The sequence below is a fragment of the Ambystoma mexicanum genome, chromosome 2p (assembly GCF_040938575.1).
Source record: "Ambystoma mexicanum isolate Mex_15411 chromosome 2p, UKY_AmexF1_1, whole genome shotgun sequence".
Lineage (NCBI taxonomy): Eukaryota > Metazoa > Chordata > Amphibia > Caudata > Ambystomatidae > Ambystoma > Ambystoma mexicanum.
The window spans coordinates 290,205,928-290,222,528 of record NC_090923.1 but is presented as its reverse complement, the minus strand read 5'-3'; the positions used below and the strand labels follow the sequence as shown (position 1 = coordinate 290,222,528).

Here is a 16,601-nt window from a genome sequence, read left to right as displayed (position 1 = left end):
TATTGTCAGAAGTAGCTGATGAACAGGTACGTACCGTATCATTAGTCATTAGCTCCAGAGCAGGTACTGTGTTTGCAGTGCTCCAGCCAGAGGGTGTGATAAGCCTTTGCCATTAGCGGTAGAGAAGGTCATGTCTGCTGCTATTCATCAGGGTGTGGTTTTGTGTCTAAAGCCATTAGACCCAGAGAAGATACGGTGCCTGCAGTTATTATCCACAGAAGGGTCATTAGAAAAAGCGAAAGTACCGGATCTGCAGCCATAGCCCTGGGGAATCATTACTTTGAGAGTAGGCACTTGAACTGCAGATAGTACACGTCTGCAGTCATTAGCCGGCGCAGGCATTATATATATAGCCAGTAGCCACTTACACCAGACCACGGTCTGTGTAGTAGCTGCACAGCAGTTACTGCGCAGGTATCATTATATATGTAGCCACTTACACCAGCCCACGGTCTGTGTAGTAGCTGCACAGCAGTTACGGGGCCTGCGAGCATTAGCCTGCGCAGGTATTATATATGTAGCCCCTTACACCTGCCCACGGTCTGTGTAGTAGCTGCACAGCAGTTATTACCTAGTCTGAACTGTACCGTAAATGAGCTTCGGAGCAGCTCCTGTGTCTAAAATACCAACAACAGGCTGCCCCGAGTAATTTCAAAAACAGAAGTTTATAAAGTCACAATGTTTAATTTCAACATGTGATGAGTACAATACAGAGAATTACAGCTTCAGCTGCAGTCTCTTACTTCACCGTGCATTTCCACAGGTTGCAAAAGTGATCCTCTTACCAGTATAACAGCAAAGGGGTGAGCATGAACTGGAATGGACTCTAAAAGAAACGCATATAACATTCATGACAAGAGCGGGCTCGCATGCACTCACTCACCAGATGCTGCCTGGAAACTGAAAACGAGCGTTTGGTAAAGGCAGGCCTTATGTTGCTTTCATTATCAAGTGAAACACACATTTAAAGTCCCTCTGAGACCCGATACCATTATGTGTTCGTTTAAAAATGTGCGATACTTTCTGAAATGCCTTTAAGACGTCATGACGTAGAAATGTTTTCACGTACAACGTCACGTGCTTAGGGAGAGAATCATGGAGGACGGATGATTCCATGATGTGCAGTGCAAGGGTGGGTATTTATAAGGCGCTCGTGCATCTCAGCAGTGTTTCGAAGTGGCAGGTTTATTTAGTTGCAGTTGGGTTTGTTTTTCCTATTTTGATTTTGGTTGCAGCGACAGCCAGTCCTGCAAATAGAAAACATTTATTGGGGGAATTGTCACTTGCTTGGCGGGGTGGGGCTTTGGGACGGAGGGGGCGGTCAATCCTGGCGATTTCCATAAAAGCAAACAACGTTATGGGAACAACATAATGTCCATAATGTTAACCATGTCTTATAGTGATACGTTGAGAAAACATTTTAAACAAATAATGGACCCTTCTGTTTTGATTAGTTGCAGTATTCACGTTAATAAAGTGATTTTTTTTAAGCGAATAGATTTTATTGAAATTGAGTATGTCATTTATGCATCAGCAATTGTAACGTCTACTTCTACACCAGGCTCAATACTCTTTGATGCGATCTGCTTCACAATTTCATAAGGACTATAAAGGTCAATCAGGTGCTTGTGAATTCACATCTGGAAATGATCCCATGTCTTGTAACCTTCACCACAGGGTGTTTTTCTGTGATTCGCAGAGTCTTAGTGGGCCTACAAACTGGTCCCTTAACCTTCCGGTTCTTCTCCTTGGCCCCTCTTATCAGGTCAGCACACGCTTTCTTGAGTGAATTTACACTGCTGTGGCGTTTGCCCCTTTAAGGGTACGCACGCAACGGAGTGACGTGCACTCCGTCGCGTGCGCTGTTAAATAAACGGGGCGGTTCCTGGTGGCGGCAGATCACCGGGGAGCCCACACCGACAACATCAGTGTCTTACTATCACGGGGGTGGGGGGCTCACGGAGGCGGATCACCGGAGACCGCCAACAGTGGCGACGAGGCCCGGATCGCTTCCTGGGACAGGCGGGGAGTTTCGGCGGGAGCGCAGATGATCGCATGTGAACGCTCCGACGAACTCCGACCGCAGAGAAGGAAGCGACGCACGCGGCCGGGGGCCATTTTGATCAATAGGCCTCGGAGACTCACGGCTTCATAACGAAGCGTCGGTGAGCCATCCGGCCACAATTTTTGGAAATTTCAGCGGCGGATGATCGCTGAATACAGCACATGTCAGTTCCAAAAGGAAATTTTGACATTTTCACTGATATTACCGAGCAGAGGCACGGAGACTCCATGGAAAGCCTGCTGTTGCACTAGGGGTCTCTTCCTCTACTCAACCTTTAGACACCTCATTGTCTGCATGCCGGCTGGAGTGACACCTCCACGAAGATCAAGGCTGGTGGTGAGTTGCGGCCCCTTTCTTCTCAATCCTTTGGGGTGCCTGTGCGCTTTCCACCATGGATCAGGCTGCTGCTGCTGCTGCTGCTGCTGCTGCTGCTGTGGCTCCTGTACCTCCGCCTGCTCCTACTACGAAACCACCGGGGTCCCTACAGCCAATGCCTGAGTTTGATATCTCGGGTGCTCCATCAGGCCTGGGACAGAGGTGGAAGATGTGGATGGATAGGCTGGAGATGTATTTCAGGGCCACAATGGAGACAACGGACGACGGCAAGCTGGCCACTCTCCTATACTCTGCTGGTCCTGCGGTGCATGAGGTATTTATGTCCCTGCAGCCGGTGGACGGATCGTTTGCGGCGGCGAAGGAGGCACTCCACAATCATTTTCTGCCGATGGCCAATGCGGACTATGAACGTTTTCTTATGGGAACGGCTCGACAAAAAGATGATGAGACTCTGGATGTGTTCTTTGGGCGGCTGCGGCGATTGGCAGCACCTTGTGCCTGGAACGACCCTGAGGTTATGATTCGGAACCAACTCATTCAGGGGTGCAGCTCTGGGAAACTGAGACGCCAGATACTGCGAGAGCCGGGCATCACCCTCCCTCGCATCCTAGAACTGGGTAGGTGCCACGAGGTCTCGGAACTGCGGGCAACCAGGATGGAAGCGGGTGCTCGCCCAGCCAAGATGGAAGAGGTCTGCGCGGTCGGAAGAGGCCGCGGGTTAAGGCGCCCCATGAACACTCAGAGCCAGCGCGCGCAGGGGTCGAATGCCTCGTGCCCGAAGTGTGGGTACGATCTCCCGCACCCCGCAGAATGCCCTGCAACGGGAGTCAAGTGTGGCAGATGCGGAGGCCCTGACGATTTCGCCAGAATGTGCAGGTCTGCCACCCCCAAGATTGTGCCGAGGGGACCAGTTCGAGCCGGCTTCTTCCGGCCCCAGAGGACCTCCAACGTTGCCCAGGGTGACGAAGGGGCCCCTCAGGATGAGGTGGAGGAGGAAGAGGACGAGGAGAACGTGTTTTTCGTGTCCAGTGTGAGCGTGCTCAAGTCCCGCTCCAAAAGACAGCCCAGGTGCAACGTGCTGGTTAATGGAGACTCTGTGCCGATGCTAGTGGACACTGGCGCATCCGTAAATGTAATGGCCCGCCAGCATTATAAGACCATGCAGGCCCCGCCCGCGCTGGCTGCGCCGAAGGCACGCATATTCGCCTTCGGCGGGGACCGGCCTTTGCCTCTAGACGGTGTGTTCGTGGCTGATGTGCAGTATGGTGACTCACACATACGGGCTAGGTTCTATGTCACACCGGTGAGTGACAACACCCTGCTCTGCTGTGCCGCGGCGGAGGCACTGGGTATCGTCACGTTCGCCTACTCAGTGTACTTAGATGACATCCAGGTCCTCCTGGCCAAACATGGATCCCTGTTTGAGGGCATTGGACAGCTGGTGGGTGAGCCGGTCCGGCTCCGTATCGACGAATCTATACAACCAGTGGCGCTGAAGCAACGACGGGTTCCTTTCCATCTCAGGGATCTGGTAGATCGCGAACTTGACAACCTTGTGGGGCTGGACATAATTGAAAAGGTTGAAGGCCCCACCCCCTGGGTGTCCCCCATCGTCATCGCACGCAAACCCAAGCAGCCAGATGCCGTGAGAATCTGTGTGGACATGCGGCTCCCCAATAAGGCCATAAAGAGGGAGCGACACCTCACCCCCACCATCAATGACATTATTGCGGAACTGCAAGGTGCGAGGTTCTTCTCCAAGCTCGACCTGAGATCGGGTTATCATCAGGTGGTCTTGCACCCAGAATCCCGCTATATTACTACCTTTACCACACATCGGGGTCTCTATCGATACAAGAGACTGAGCTTTGGGGTGTCCTCCGCAGCGGAGGTCTTTCAAAACATCATAAGGGCTGCACTGGCGGATCTTGATGGCGTCCTTAATATTAGCGATGACATCTTGGTGTACGCCAAATCGGAGACGGAGCATCTGTCACGCCTGTCCAAGACCTTTGAACGGCTACGCTTGCTGGGCCTCACCCTGCACAAGGACAAGTGCGAATTCCTGAAGACGGCGATCGAATTCTTTGGGTTCGTATTTAAGGCGGATGGGGTGTCCCCGGATCCCCGCAAAGTGAGGGACATTAAGGAGGCGCGCCCGCCTGAGAATGTTGCGGAGGTGAGGAGCTTCTTGGGGATGGTCACGTACTGCGGCCGTTTCATCAGGAATCTCGCATCCCGCTCTGAGCCACTGAGGTCGCTCACCAAGAAGGACACCACCTGGCAGTGGGGCCCTCTGGAACAGGCGGCATTTGACGATATCCAAGGGGCTTTAGCGGCGCATGACACCATGGCGTTTTTCGACCCGAGCCTACAGACGGAAATCGTGGTGGACGCCAGCCCATATGGGCTTGGGGCGGTGCTTACGCAAGTAGGGAAAGACCAGGAGGTCCGACCAATAGCCTACGCCAGTAAGGCCCTTTCCGACACTGAGCAAGGATACTCCCAAATCGAGAGGGAAGCCCTGGAGGTGCTGTGGGGCTGTCGGCACTTCCGCCTCTATATTCTGGGGCGTCCCGTGACCGTGGTCACGGACCACAAGCCGCTGTTGCCGATCATGGCGGGCTCGTCATCTCACCCGCCAGTGAGAATTGAGCGCTGGATGCTCGCCCTGCTGGAGTATGGAGTGTCGTTGATCTATCGTCCTGGTGCCAACAATGCGGCGGACTACCTATCTCGACACCCCAGAAACGACTCGCAGGAGTCGGCATCGGCGGAGGAAGCCGACGAGCACGTCTGCCTGGTCGTGGAGGCTGCGACACCCAACTCCATGCAGGTGGAGGAACTCGAGGCTGCGTCGAGAGGCGACGAATGCTTCGCCATCCTGAAGGAGGCCATGCAGAAAGGAGCCTGGAAGACAGTGCTGGAGGCTGTGGAACGAAGGACATGTGAGGCCCGGATCGCCCTCGAGCAATTGTGGAGAGTGAGAGAGGAACTAACATTCTCGGGGTCGGGGCTACTGCTGAGAGGGGAACGAATCGTGGTGCCCCAGACCAAAGTGGCACAGGTCATCGCACTGGCGCACCAGGGTCATCAAGGGGCCCCCAAGACCAAAGCTCGCCTCCGTCAGAAGGTGTGGTTCCCTGAGCTGGAGCGAAAGGTGGAGGCGTTTGTGGCCTCTTGCGTGTGGTGCCAGGCGGCGGCCCCGGCCCAGAAGGAACCATCCATTGAAGCAATGCCCCGAGGGACTCGACCATGGGAAGTGGTGCACGCTGACTCTGGATCCACGTCCAGAGGTACGCAGTTTCTGGTGGTGGTCGACGAGTGGTCGAGGTACCCGGAAGTTGAGTTCATAGACTCAGTGGCGTTTGAGAACGTGGTGGTGGCGCTGGAGAAGATCTTTGCCACTCATGGCCTCCCCTCTGTGCTGTGCTCTGACAACGGAGCCCCATTCCAGGGTGAGAGTTTTGCCGAGCTCATGAAGGAGTATGGCATTCAACACCGGCGGGTCACCCCACTGTGGCCCCGCGCCAACGGGGAGGCCGAGCGCATGATGCGCACTCTCAACAAGGTGTTCAGAATTGCCCATGGAAAAGGGGAGTGTTTACAGAGGGCTTTGTACGTCTTCCTGCGAGGTTACCGAACCACCCCTCACTCGTCAAAGGGGGTGGCTCCGGCAGAAGCACTCTTCCAGCGGTGCCCGAGAGATGTCATACCGGAGGTGGGGGACAGAGACCCTGCCGTCATCGACAATGAGCAGGTGGAAGAGGACAGACAGATCAGGACACAGATGGAGAACATCAGGAGGGGCCTCAGACCCCCACACATCGCGCTGGGAGATGAGGTGCTGGTGAGAAATCGTCACCCCCATGGAAAACTGTCTCTCACGTATGAACCCGCTCCCTTAGATGTGGTGGCCGTCAAGGGGTCGATGGTGACAGCCTTGGATGGAACTTCATCGGTAACCAATAATGCGTCATTCTTCAGGAAGATCGGCGACCCCAGAGTGGACAGCCCGGACAACCGAGAAGGTGAAGGCGCTCTGGATGAAGGTGGGGGAGAAAATTCCGCAGTGAAGTCTCCGACTCGAGGCGGACCCGGTCCAGGGACACCAGCCAGGGACGGTGGCAGGAGGTACCCCCTGAGATCAGGGCGTGGGAAACCTGCCCGTCTCAATGACTATGTTACGGACTGAGCTGGGGAGGCTGACCGGGGATTAATGGTCAGGCCAGGACAGGTACCCACGGGGGATCCGGGGTGGCTGTCAATAAATGGGGGTTTTGTTGAAACTTACAGAGTTATATGTGTGATAGATGTGTGCTAGTTAGGTACTCCTGTTTCCAATTTGTTGTTATGGAAAAGGAGGTGTGTGGCGTTTGCCCCTTTAAGGGTACGCACGCGACGGAGTGACGTGCACGCTGTTAAATAAACGGGGCGGTTCCTGGTGACGGCAGATCACCGGGGAGCCCACACCGACAACATCACTGTCTCCGTGTCTTACTATCACGGGGGTGGGGGGCTCACGGAGGCGGATCATCGGAGACCGCCAACAACTGCGACTGGTCAGTGTGGTTCTGATACGGTGGATTGCTACTTCCTGTTCGACAGGTGCTTTGCCGGCGTCTTTAAATGCCATGGCTAGATTTGTTTCCCGGCCGACTTATTCGTCCCTACAAAGACACGAACAGCGGTGAGCCAGGATCAGACTATAACGCTCACTGGGCGGATCGAAAAGTGATGTTTGTGAAATGCAGGACATATATATGTGAACAGCAGCAAAACTGTACGTGAGGCTTCGGCAGTTTCTGTAGGCAGGCTATTTTATTTATTCATATTTGTAGAGCGCGCAACAGCCTGAAGGCATTGTGGTGCTTGTTACAGTGAGAACTAGGCTACAGTACTGCGTGTTCTGAATGCTCATTAAATGCAGTCTCTCTGCATAGAATCTGCAAGCGTCATCATGTCTGGGACCCCCTGGGTCTGCAGGACGGGGCTCCGGTGAGACATTATTTGCTGGAGCGCCGCTCCGTCTTGTTCCAGCCCATTTCCTGCGCTGGCAACAGCAGGTCTTTGTGTGTCTTCTTGGCTGGTAAGTAGTATCTGCATCCCTACCTCCCCCCACCCACCCACTCATGTCTGGAGGGGCGCGCGATCCAGGACGACGAGAAAAGAGAAAAATAAAAAATCTGTTTGCCGCACTTAACTGAGCATGTGCATAGCGAGCCACTGGCGCTGCATGCACATGCTTAGTCAGTGTGACATGATGGGGGTGTGGCCATAAAACAGGAAATAAATGCAGCCTGGACATGCACTTACCTGCATTTGGATCGCATGTTCAGGCTGCATGCTGCTGCCGCCAGCTTCTTCTGGCCCGGTAAGTGATGCTGCTTCTCAATTCACCCCCTCACACCACGGGTGGATGGGGTGCCGAGAAGCAAGCGTTTCAGGCCTTTCCTGGTACCCCTGCTCCACTCTCCTCTTGTGGACCCTGCTTTGGCTGCTCCTCAGCCTCGTCACCCCTCTGGTGCATGGGCCGGCTCTTGCCAGGACCGAGAGCCTGCATCAGATGTCTGGCCGGAACTCGGGACCCGGCCTGCCTCAGCCCTGACCAAGCTTTACCAAGCCCCCAGCTTCATCAAGGAAAGCTGGGGATTTGGTAACCTAATCTTTGCTGTGCCCCTTTCCCCAGCATCATGCATTTCCTGCCTCTGCTTGCTCATCCCATTTTCTTCTGTCCTGAAAGGGACACCACGGGTATCATGGGCTATGAACATCACTAGGATCGGGAGTGGCAGCATCACTGTTGAAAGCAGGCATTCTACATGCGGGGAACATTATTGTTGTCCAAATATGCATATTACACATTCATAGGAAAAACGCAATTTCCAAACTCAAAAATGCTGCTGCTGTTTTCACTAGTTTTCCTTGAAATGTGTTTATTTTTTAATCTTGTTTTTGTCGGAACACCACACAGATACTCTGTAATTTGTGTGGCCCTTGCTTTGTGTTTTAGCACAGGTTATATTTATAAAGATATTATGTTTGTCAAACAGTTTAATCACAAATAAATGCTTCCGTTGTGCTGACAGTTATTAGGAAATTTTACTGTGGGCTCATGGGTGCCAACTTTTGATTTTCACTACAGAGGCAGAAATACCCCTAGCTCTGCCCTGAATATTTTATAGCACTTCCTTTTGTCGTAGGAATTGCAAAAAGTCATACGATTAATGTACTAAAAATCACGGCATTACCTACAGTACTTTGGGGGCACCAATGCCATAGAAGTGATTTAAAGAGGGGCGCTGTTGAGCAGCCAAGGTATTGGAGGTCTGAGAAGGAGCTCTGGCCCCGGCAATATCCTGAATGTCGCAATATCCTTCTAATATCAGAGTTGCGAATGCCTAGAAGCCTGCAGAGGAAGCTGAAGCTCCGGTGCATGCCCTGCCCAAGGCCCTGATCCGTTAACTGGAAGTGGAGGATGGAGTCTTTACAGATCCGAAGATGCGGCTGCCTGGTCTGAGCTGACCACGACATCCAGGAGAGCTGGTTGTAAGGACACTCTAGACCGTGGCTCTGTTGGCCCAGGTGCGGGAGGGGCAGAGAAAGCCAGCAACCTGCCTTGTACTGATCCTTCTTGTGGTGGAAGCCGAACAGACCCCGGTGATGTACGGTCGCTTCCGTGGGAACGACCAACCCAGGGACAGACACCCGGGCAGCCCATCGAGAAACTCGGGGGCCCTGAGGGTGAAGTATGTGAAGAGGGATGTACATGGAAGAGATGCTGTGTGAGGGGCGCCTGATTGCGGGACTACTCCTGTGTCAGCAGTTGCTCCCGCCATCGCGACCCGAAACCTGAACCAGACCCACTTGCCTTGGGAGCATCGCCAAACAAGGCAATAATAACAAGAAAAATCTGGGACTACACAGGGGAGGGCAGGCTGCGCTGCCGCTGTTCCACCTCACTGGGTGCTGACATCCTGGAATTTGGAATGCTAGGTGAGTGTCTGGTCATATCAGGCGGCGCCGACCATTAAGAGATAGAAATGTAAAACAGGACAGCCCCCACATCAGGTGCCAAACTCCACATCCTCTACTGTGTGCCACGAACCCAGGGGCCAGTGGGTCATTGCAGATAGCAGCGAGCCAGCGGCCAGAAAGCACCTGGACAGATCAACCTTATGGGGCAATGACATGCTGTGATCCTAGATCCGCTTGAACCGATGGTCTTAGGCAAAGTTTGTATGCAGTACCCTCTGGGAACACTACAAACAACTCTGACTACATGTATAGGAAACCCAACCTTTGGTATAAGCTTGTACTACACAGTTTTGGTAGCGTGTTGAGCAGCCATGCTTATCTCAAGAGGGGTCAATGTGAGCTGTAGGGGAGTTACACAGAGATTCACAGTGACGGTGCATGGGTATTTAAATAAACACACTCAAGGTTTCTTGAATAAACAATTATTCATTTATTTATCAGTCAGAATGAGCCTTCTTCAGGGGGGCGCTGTTGCGCACTGCAGAAATGGCCGCCTGATTCACGAGCTCCGACCCGACTGAAACCCTGAGCTAAATCTATCCTGCACCGGAGCCGCCCGCAGAGCGGCAAATTGGCTGAGTGTATATCGGTAGCTCTCAGATACATGCTGTACAAATCCTGAGCTGCGGAGATGGTGTATTGCTGGAGAAACACTGTTCTGAAAGTTCAACGAGCCTTTGGGAAGCCGCGGGCCACCAGCGAGAACCAGAGGTACGCTAGCTGGGACTTGGGTGCTGTGCAGAGGCGGACCACAGAGAGGAGGAGTTTCGGAATGCAATGCTTGCCGATGCACGGGCAAGATCCGAACAAGAATGAGTGAAAGGCTCCTGATCCCAACGACACACGTAGATAGGTGAACGTAAGGTCCCGTGCTGCCGGTGGAGGAAGTACTAACGGGGCCATCCGTTACAGAGCTCTGTGGAGGATCTGACCCGCAGGCTGATGTAACGTGGCCCTAGCACGCGGGACGGGTCATCAAACAGGCCGGATCCCAAGCTCAGACCCTCACTGCCTACTTTCAACACTGGTGGCGGGCGCTTCATGGAAGATCCTGCCCCGAACAGAGAAGGAAGCGAACACGGCAAAGGGGGCTGCGGAGGCCGTGGGTAACACGGAGCGCCGCGCAGCCGCTGGCCTGGGGATGGCTGATTAGTGGAGATGCATCGTCGCACCAGGGATGGGAAGACAGCACAGCAAACACTGTGAGTATACCCCGCACAGTACCGGGGGATATTCAATAACTTGTGGCGTTCGAGAGGCCTAACACTACCCCTACGGGGAAAAGGTATGTTACTTGGGCAAATCAGGCACCATTGCCATCGGGGGGGTGGCTGAAGACACAGGCACGTTCCGCGGTCCCGACTACTGCCTCACCGGCTGTGCTCTTCGCAGCGCCCAGCCCCACACATGGGAAATGTGTCTGTTAACTGCGGACGCCACTTTAAATTCATAAGCCCACACCGGAGGCCGGAAAATGCAGAAATATAGGCTGCACATACAAACCGCACAAACATCCGGGGCTCGTTGGCGGTCCGCTAGAGTCCCAATCCCTGTACACACGTTGAGGAAAGCCGTTGCGGGGCTGGAGCGGCCTAGAATCCATCATAATCACCGGGCTTCCGAAGACGGGGATGCGCCCCGCGGCTCTGACGATTAGCACTGGGCAGAACTCTTCACAACACCCGATTCCAAACACGGACAATGCCTGGGTTACCCGCCAGTAGCATCACGGTCGCTGGCCATCACAGAACCGGCACCTGCTGGCTTAAATTACTTATTAGAACGTGGAGCCAGCACACAGTCCCGGGGAGCTAGTTAGATAGAGCCATACAGGGGTGTTTCAACTGTGGACCGGGGGGCACGCTGCTGGAAGCTGACCGAGACACAGAGGCCCTGAGCGGAGAGCCGGCACTATTTCTGGGCACTGAAACACATATACACATACTAGCCCCTCAAGGCATAAGTACGTGGGAGGACGCAGTCCACTCGTGGACCCCAGACATCAAAGGAAATTATCCGGATAGCCGAGTGTGCCAGATGAAACAGGCTCCAAAGCTTGCTAAAACAGAGGGCCTCATTATGACTCCAAACACGGACAATGCCCGATTCCAAACACGGACAATGCCTGGGTTACCCGCCAGTAGCATCACGGTCGCTGGCCCACACAGAACCGGCACCTGCTGGCTTAAATTACTTATTAGAACGTGGAGCCAGCACACAGTACCGGGGAGCTAGTTAGATAGAGCCATACAGGGGTGTTTCAACTGTGGACCGGGGGGCACGCTGCTGGAAGCTGACCGAGACACAGAGGCCCTGAGCGGAGAGCCGGCACTATTTCTGGGCACTGAAACACATATACACATACTAGCCCCTCAAGGCATAAGTACGTGGGAGGGCGCAGTCCACTCGTGGACCCCAGACATCAAAGGAAATTATCCGGATAGCCGAGTGTGCCAGATGAAACAGGCTCCAAAGCTTGCTAAAACAGAGGGCCTCATTATGACTCATACCGATTCCGCCATGGTGAATGGCGGAATTACCGCCACATTCCAAGGTTGGCGGGGCGGTAATTCCCCATTCACCATTGGCCCTTCCCCATTCCCATTTTTGCCCCATAGGGCTCAATGGAAATGGGGAAGGCGGTAATTACGGTACCGCAAATTGCGGTACCGTAATTACCTCCAAGGTCCCTTTGCGGGCCCCGTCCATAACGCCTGCTAAAAGCAGGCGTTAAGTCAGGACCCGCAAAGGGAACTCGGAATAGGGCGGTAAGGGTTTAACGGCACCTGTCTCGTTACCGGTGACCATTAACCCTTACCGCCCAGCTCGTAATGACCCCCAGAGTGTTCGGACCTATCTATAGAGCAAAAAGTGGCTAGAAAGGTGGGCTCCCCACATCACTACTTGAACAAAGTTGGCGATTATTTTCATGGTGGATCTACCATCACGAATGGATGCATTCATACAGTAAACTCTGGAGCTACACCATAGATTGAGCCAACCATACCCAGACCCAACAGTGACGGGAACCCACTGGCAATCCCCGAAGAAATCTGGGATGACAAGGTCTCGGACATACCGCAGGAAACCGAGGAATCAAACCACACTGGGGGAAGGCTAATTCTTGGTTCAACTGGCACCGCCACCCAATACTTTCCCAATAACGCCAGACATCACAACACCCACCACGGAAGAGCCACAAAGACCCGGGAGAATGACGAAGGGGGCTGGCACAAAAAAAAGGCCCCATGGACTCATTCAGGAATAGTCAGACACAGGGCACTACCGCTGAGACACGACCATCTCATGTGCTCCAGTTGAAACTGAAAATAGCAAAAGAGAAGACCGGCTAATAACTATAGTGCAAAATGGATTCCTGGCTATTAATGTCAAACTTGATGACATTGTTGCTACCATCGGCTCACTGAAGGCGAGAGTAGATAAGGAAAGCTCACAAATTACCGAAGCAGAAGGGAGAATCAGCACCAATGAAGATACTATTGCACACCACAGCCGAGATATCACCCAGTTAAAGGAAAACCTGTCCAGAATGCAGAATAAATGCGAGGATCTCGAATCAAGATCCAGGAGGAACAATATTCGAATCGTGGGTGTGTCTGAAAAATTCAGCACAGGCTCAATGGAAACACAAGTTGAATCCCTGCTTAAATCTCTCTTTGGTCCGGAATCTTTCTCAGAACACTTTTTGGTAGAAAGAGCCCAGCGTACGTTAGCACCTGCACCCAAACCTGGAGCGCCACCCCGTACTATCATCGCCCGCCTCCTCAACTACAGAGACAGAGATGCTATTCTAAGGAGGGCAAAGGAAACTGGGCACACTGCAACACGAGGAAAGTCGCATACATATTTATCCTGACTTTGCTTCAGGGGTGCAGGCAAACAGAAGATCATACGAACCAGTCAAGAGACTCTTAAGAGCAAGACTAATACCATAGCCCTGATATTCCCCGCCAAATTGAGGATACAACATGCAGGGAGGGCACATTTTTTTGAAACCCCGGCTGCGGCCATGGCCTACATGGAGGCCTCCATACCCCTGCCTCCCAGAGAGCGGAGACCGGATCAGAATGGCAGACCTCACCATGAGGATGAGCGACACGATCCAGCTGACTGAGTGCTACATGAGCATATATCCTTTGTAGTAGCTACCATACTGTTTTGATTTCTTGATTTCAGCGGTTGGCTCAGCATGCTACCCCTGAACGGGATAGGGAGCCTGGGTCTGGTAGCCATGTGACAGCAACATGACGACCCCGGGAGAACTCCACAAGTTCACAAGGGACCATCATCAAGTTGGGGCAAATGATGCGGGTGGGTCCTGGTGGGTGGGGGAATTGTACCACTGAAGCCGACTCAATACAGCTTAGGTTGTGTGGACTGTTTAAAGTTATTAGCTTTAAAAGATTTTTAATTCATGGTCTAGTGGATTCTGACGCCGCCCACATTAAAATCACATGTTCACTAACGAGGTATGTGACTAGATTCAAATATACACGACTTCATCACAGGTGACGGGTTTAAGATCAAGTTTCTATCATGGAATGTCCGTGGACTTAACAACCCCACTAAATCCAGAAACATTGGGGCGTACATAAACAGGTAGCTACAGGAAACACACACTCAAGGGACCAGCAACGTGACCATATTGGCTACCTGGGGCAAACAAAGATACCGCACAGACTACCCAGGCCAGAGGGGTAATCAGAATCTTACACCCATCACTGGGGTTTCAAACCAGGAGCCACAAAGTAGACCCCCTTGGGAGATATGAAATAGTATGGGGTGAAATAGCAGCCAAACCGGTCACATTAGTCAACACCTACGGCCCTAACGTAGATGACCCAAGTTTCTACCTGAATATTTTAGAAATACTTTTACCTCTGGGTGGTTCCAACATAATTTGGGGGTGGTTTCAACTTGGTCTTGGACATGTCACTTGATAGATCCTCAACAATTAAAAGGATGCCTGCTAAAGCTACAATCACGCTGGGCCAAATCATACCACAACTATCGCTGATAGACGTATGGAGGGAGCTACATCCAAACACCAAGCAATATACCTATTACTCCACAGTACATGACTCTGAGTCACGTATAGACTACTGGCTCCTCTTCACTTCCATGTCAGACGCCCTGAGGAAATGTGAGATCCACCCCCGTACATTATTTGATCACTCTCCTATTACACTAGAACTTGTATTTCAAGACACCCCCAAGCCGGCAAGAAGATGGAGAATGGCTGCCAATATATTAATGGACCCCAATGAGTGCCCTACATATAGAGATTGAGGAATTCTTTACCAATAATGTGGGAACGGTTGATAGGTACTCCACAATATGGGAAACATTCAACGTGTGGATCAGGGGGACTCATATCCAAAACCACAGACCTACTGAAGGCAGTGTGTCGTGAACTTGCTGCTGTCGAGACTCGGCTGTGAAATTTGGAAATAGCCTATCGTAACTCTCACAATAAAGATACACTCGCTGACATCAATAAACTGCTGAAGGACTTTGATAGCCTGGCCACTAGGGAGATAAAACATATAGCCGCCCCAACTCGGGCACGCAGATATGGGGAAAGCAACAAGGCAGGAAGGTCCCTGGCTAACCTTATCAAAGCAGATCGGCACCAAAACCCAATTACAAGTATATTCATTCGACGGTTGGTGGGATGGTCACAGGGGAAGAGGCTATAAACCGGGAATTTTCTAAATTCTATCTGGAGCTGTATGCCAACCGGGATAAAAGGACAATATCAGACATACAGAAATACCTTGATGAACTCCTGAAGCTCCCGTTAGAAACTAAATTGAGCCTTGAGCAACTGGTCACTGGGGAAGAAATCGCTGAAGCAATAAAGGCACTGACATCTGGGAAAGCCCCAGGTTCAGATGGCCTGGGGGTTGAACTCTATAAGGAGTTCCAGGTGGAACTAGTCCCAATACTGTTAAAGGTATGGGAAGAAGCGCTGGAACGAAACATACCACCAGACTCAATGAGAGAAGCAATAATTACTGTGTTACCGAAACCCTGACATCCCCAGGATATGTTGTCCTACAGGCCACTATCATTAATTAACACAGACGCCAACATATTTGCAAAAGTGTTGGCGAATAGACCGCTACCTAGTATGCCAACGCTGATTCATCCTGATCAGTGCGGGTTCATCCCTACGAGATCCACTGCCTTAAACGTACGCAGATTGTTTGGGTTGATGGCACAAATAAAACCAGACGCACACGCAGTGGCAGTTTCTCTAGACGCCGAAAAAGCATTCGACTCTGTGTCATGGGTCTATCTCCTTTCGGTGTTGAAAGCATTCAGTATGGGCCCTAATTTAATTAAATACATACATTTATTGTATACAGCACCGGGTGCTAGATTCCTAACCAACCATACAATCTGTGGTCTGTTCCTATTGGGTAGGGGTACCAGACAAGGTTGTCCGTTTTCGCCTATACTTTTGGCACTCGCCATAGAACCCATGGCGATATTCGTCAGACGGAGACACGGGGACAGAGGATTACGAATGTCGGGCCCAACTCAATCCATCTCATTGTATGACGACACCCTCCTATATATACGAGACCCCAAAATTAACCTGTCACCTAGTATGTCAGACATACATACATTTGCAGAGTATTCCGGATATAAGATTAATAATGGCAAATCCAAGATTTTCCCGCTGACAACAGCCACCATGTGTCCAGCAGAAACTTCGGGACCCAAATGGGCATCCCAACACATCCGATACCTGGGTGTATTAGTCTCTGGGGACAGACACTGTACACAGACATTCACAAACGGGTGCTACAACTCCTTAGCGCTAGATTTCAAGTATGGACCAAGCTTCCCATATCCATGTACGGCCGGGTCGCTATCTTGAAGATGGTCGTTCTCCCTAAATTGCTCTATCTTCTTGTGAACATACCTGTATGGCTGAGAAAGACCTTCTTCGGGAAGCTCTGATCCATGGTGAAAACTGCCAGAATGAAGTGGAAGAAAATGGTCGAGCCGTACTGTTGGGGTGGTATTGCTGCTCCAGATTTTGAACTTTATTACCAAGTTGCACAGGCGCAATTCGCCAAACACTGGTATGATTTATCAGACAGATCACCCCATATTTGGATAGAGAAAT

At 51.9% G+C, this 16,601-nt stretch overlaps 1 protein-coding gene and 1 pseudogene across 1 annotated transcript in view; one reads left to right on the top strand and one right to left on the bottom strand.

Moving 5' to 3' along the window:
• The first annotated feature begins 1,072 nt into the window (after nucleotides 1-1,072).
• Nucleotides 1,073-16,601, top strand: part of LOC138566385 (syncytin-2-like) — a 162,836-nt gene continuing 147,307 nt past the window's right edge. The window contains exon 1 of the mRNA XM_069643569.1: nucleotides 1,073-1,132. The gene's annotated coding sequence lies outside the window, so the exon portion shown is untranslated. The remainder of the gene's footprint in view (nucleotides 1,133-16,601) is intronic.
• On the bottom strand, nucleotides 1,524-7,116 carry LOC138565874 (small ribosomal subunit protein uS10-like; annotated as a pseudogene).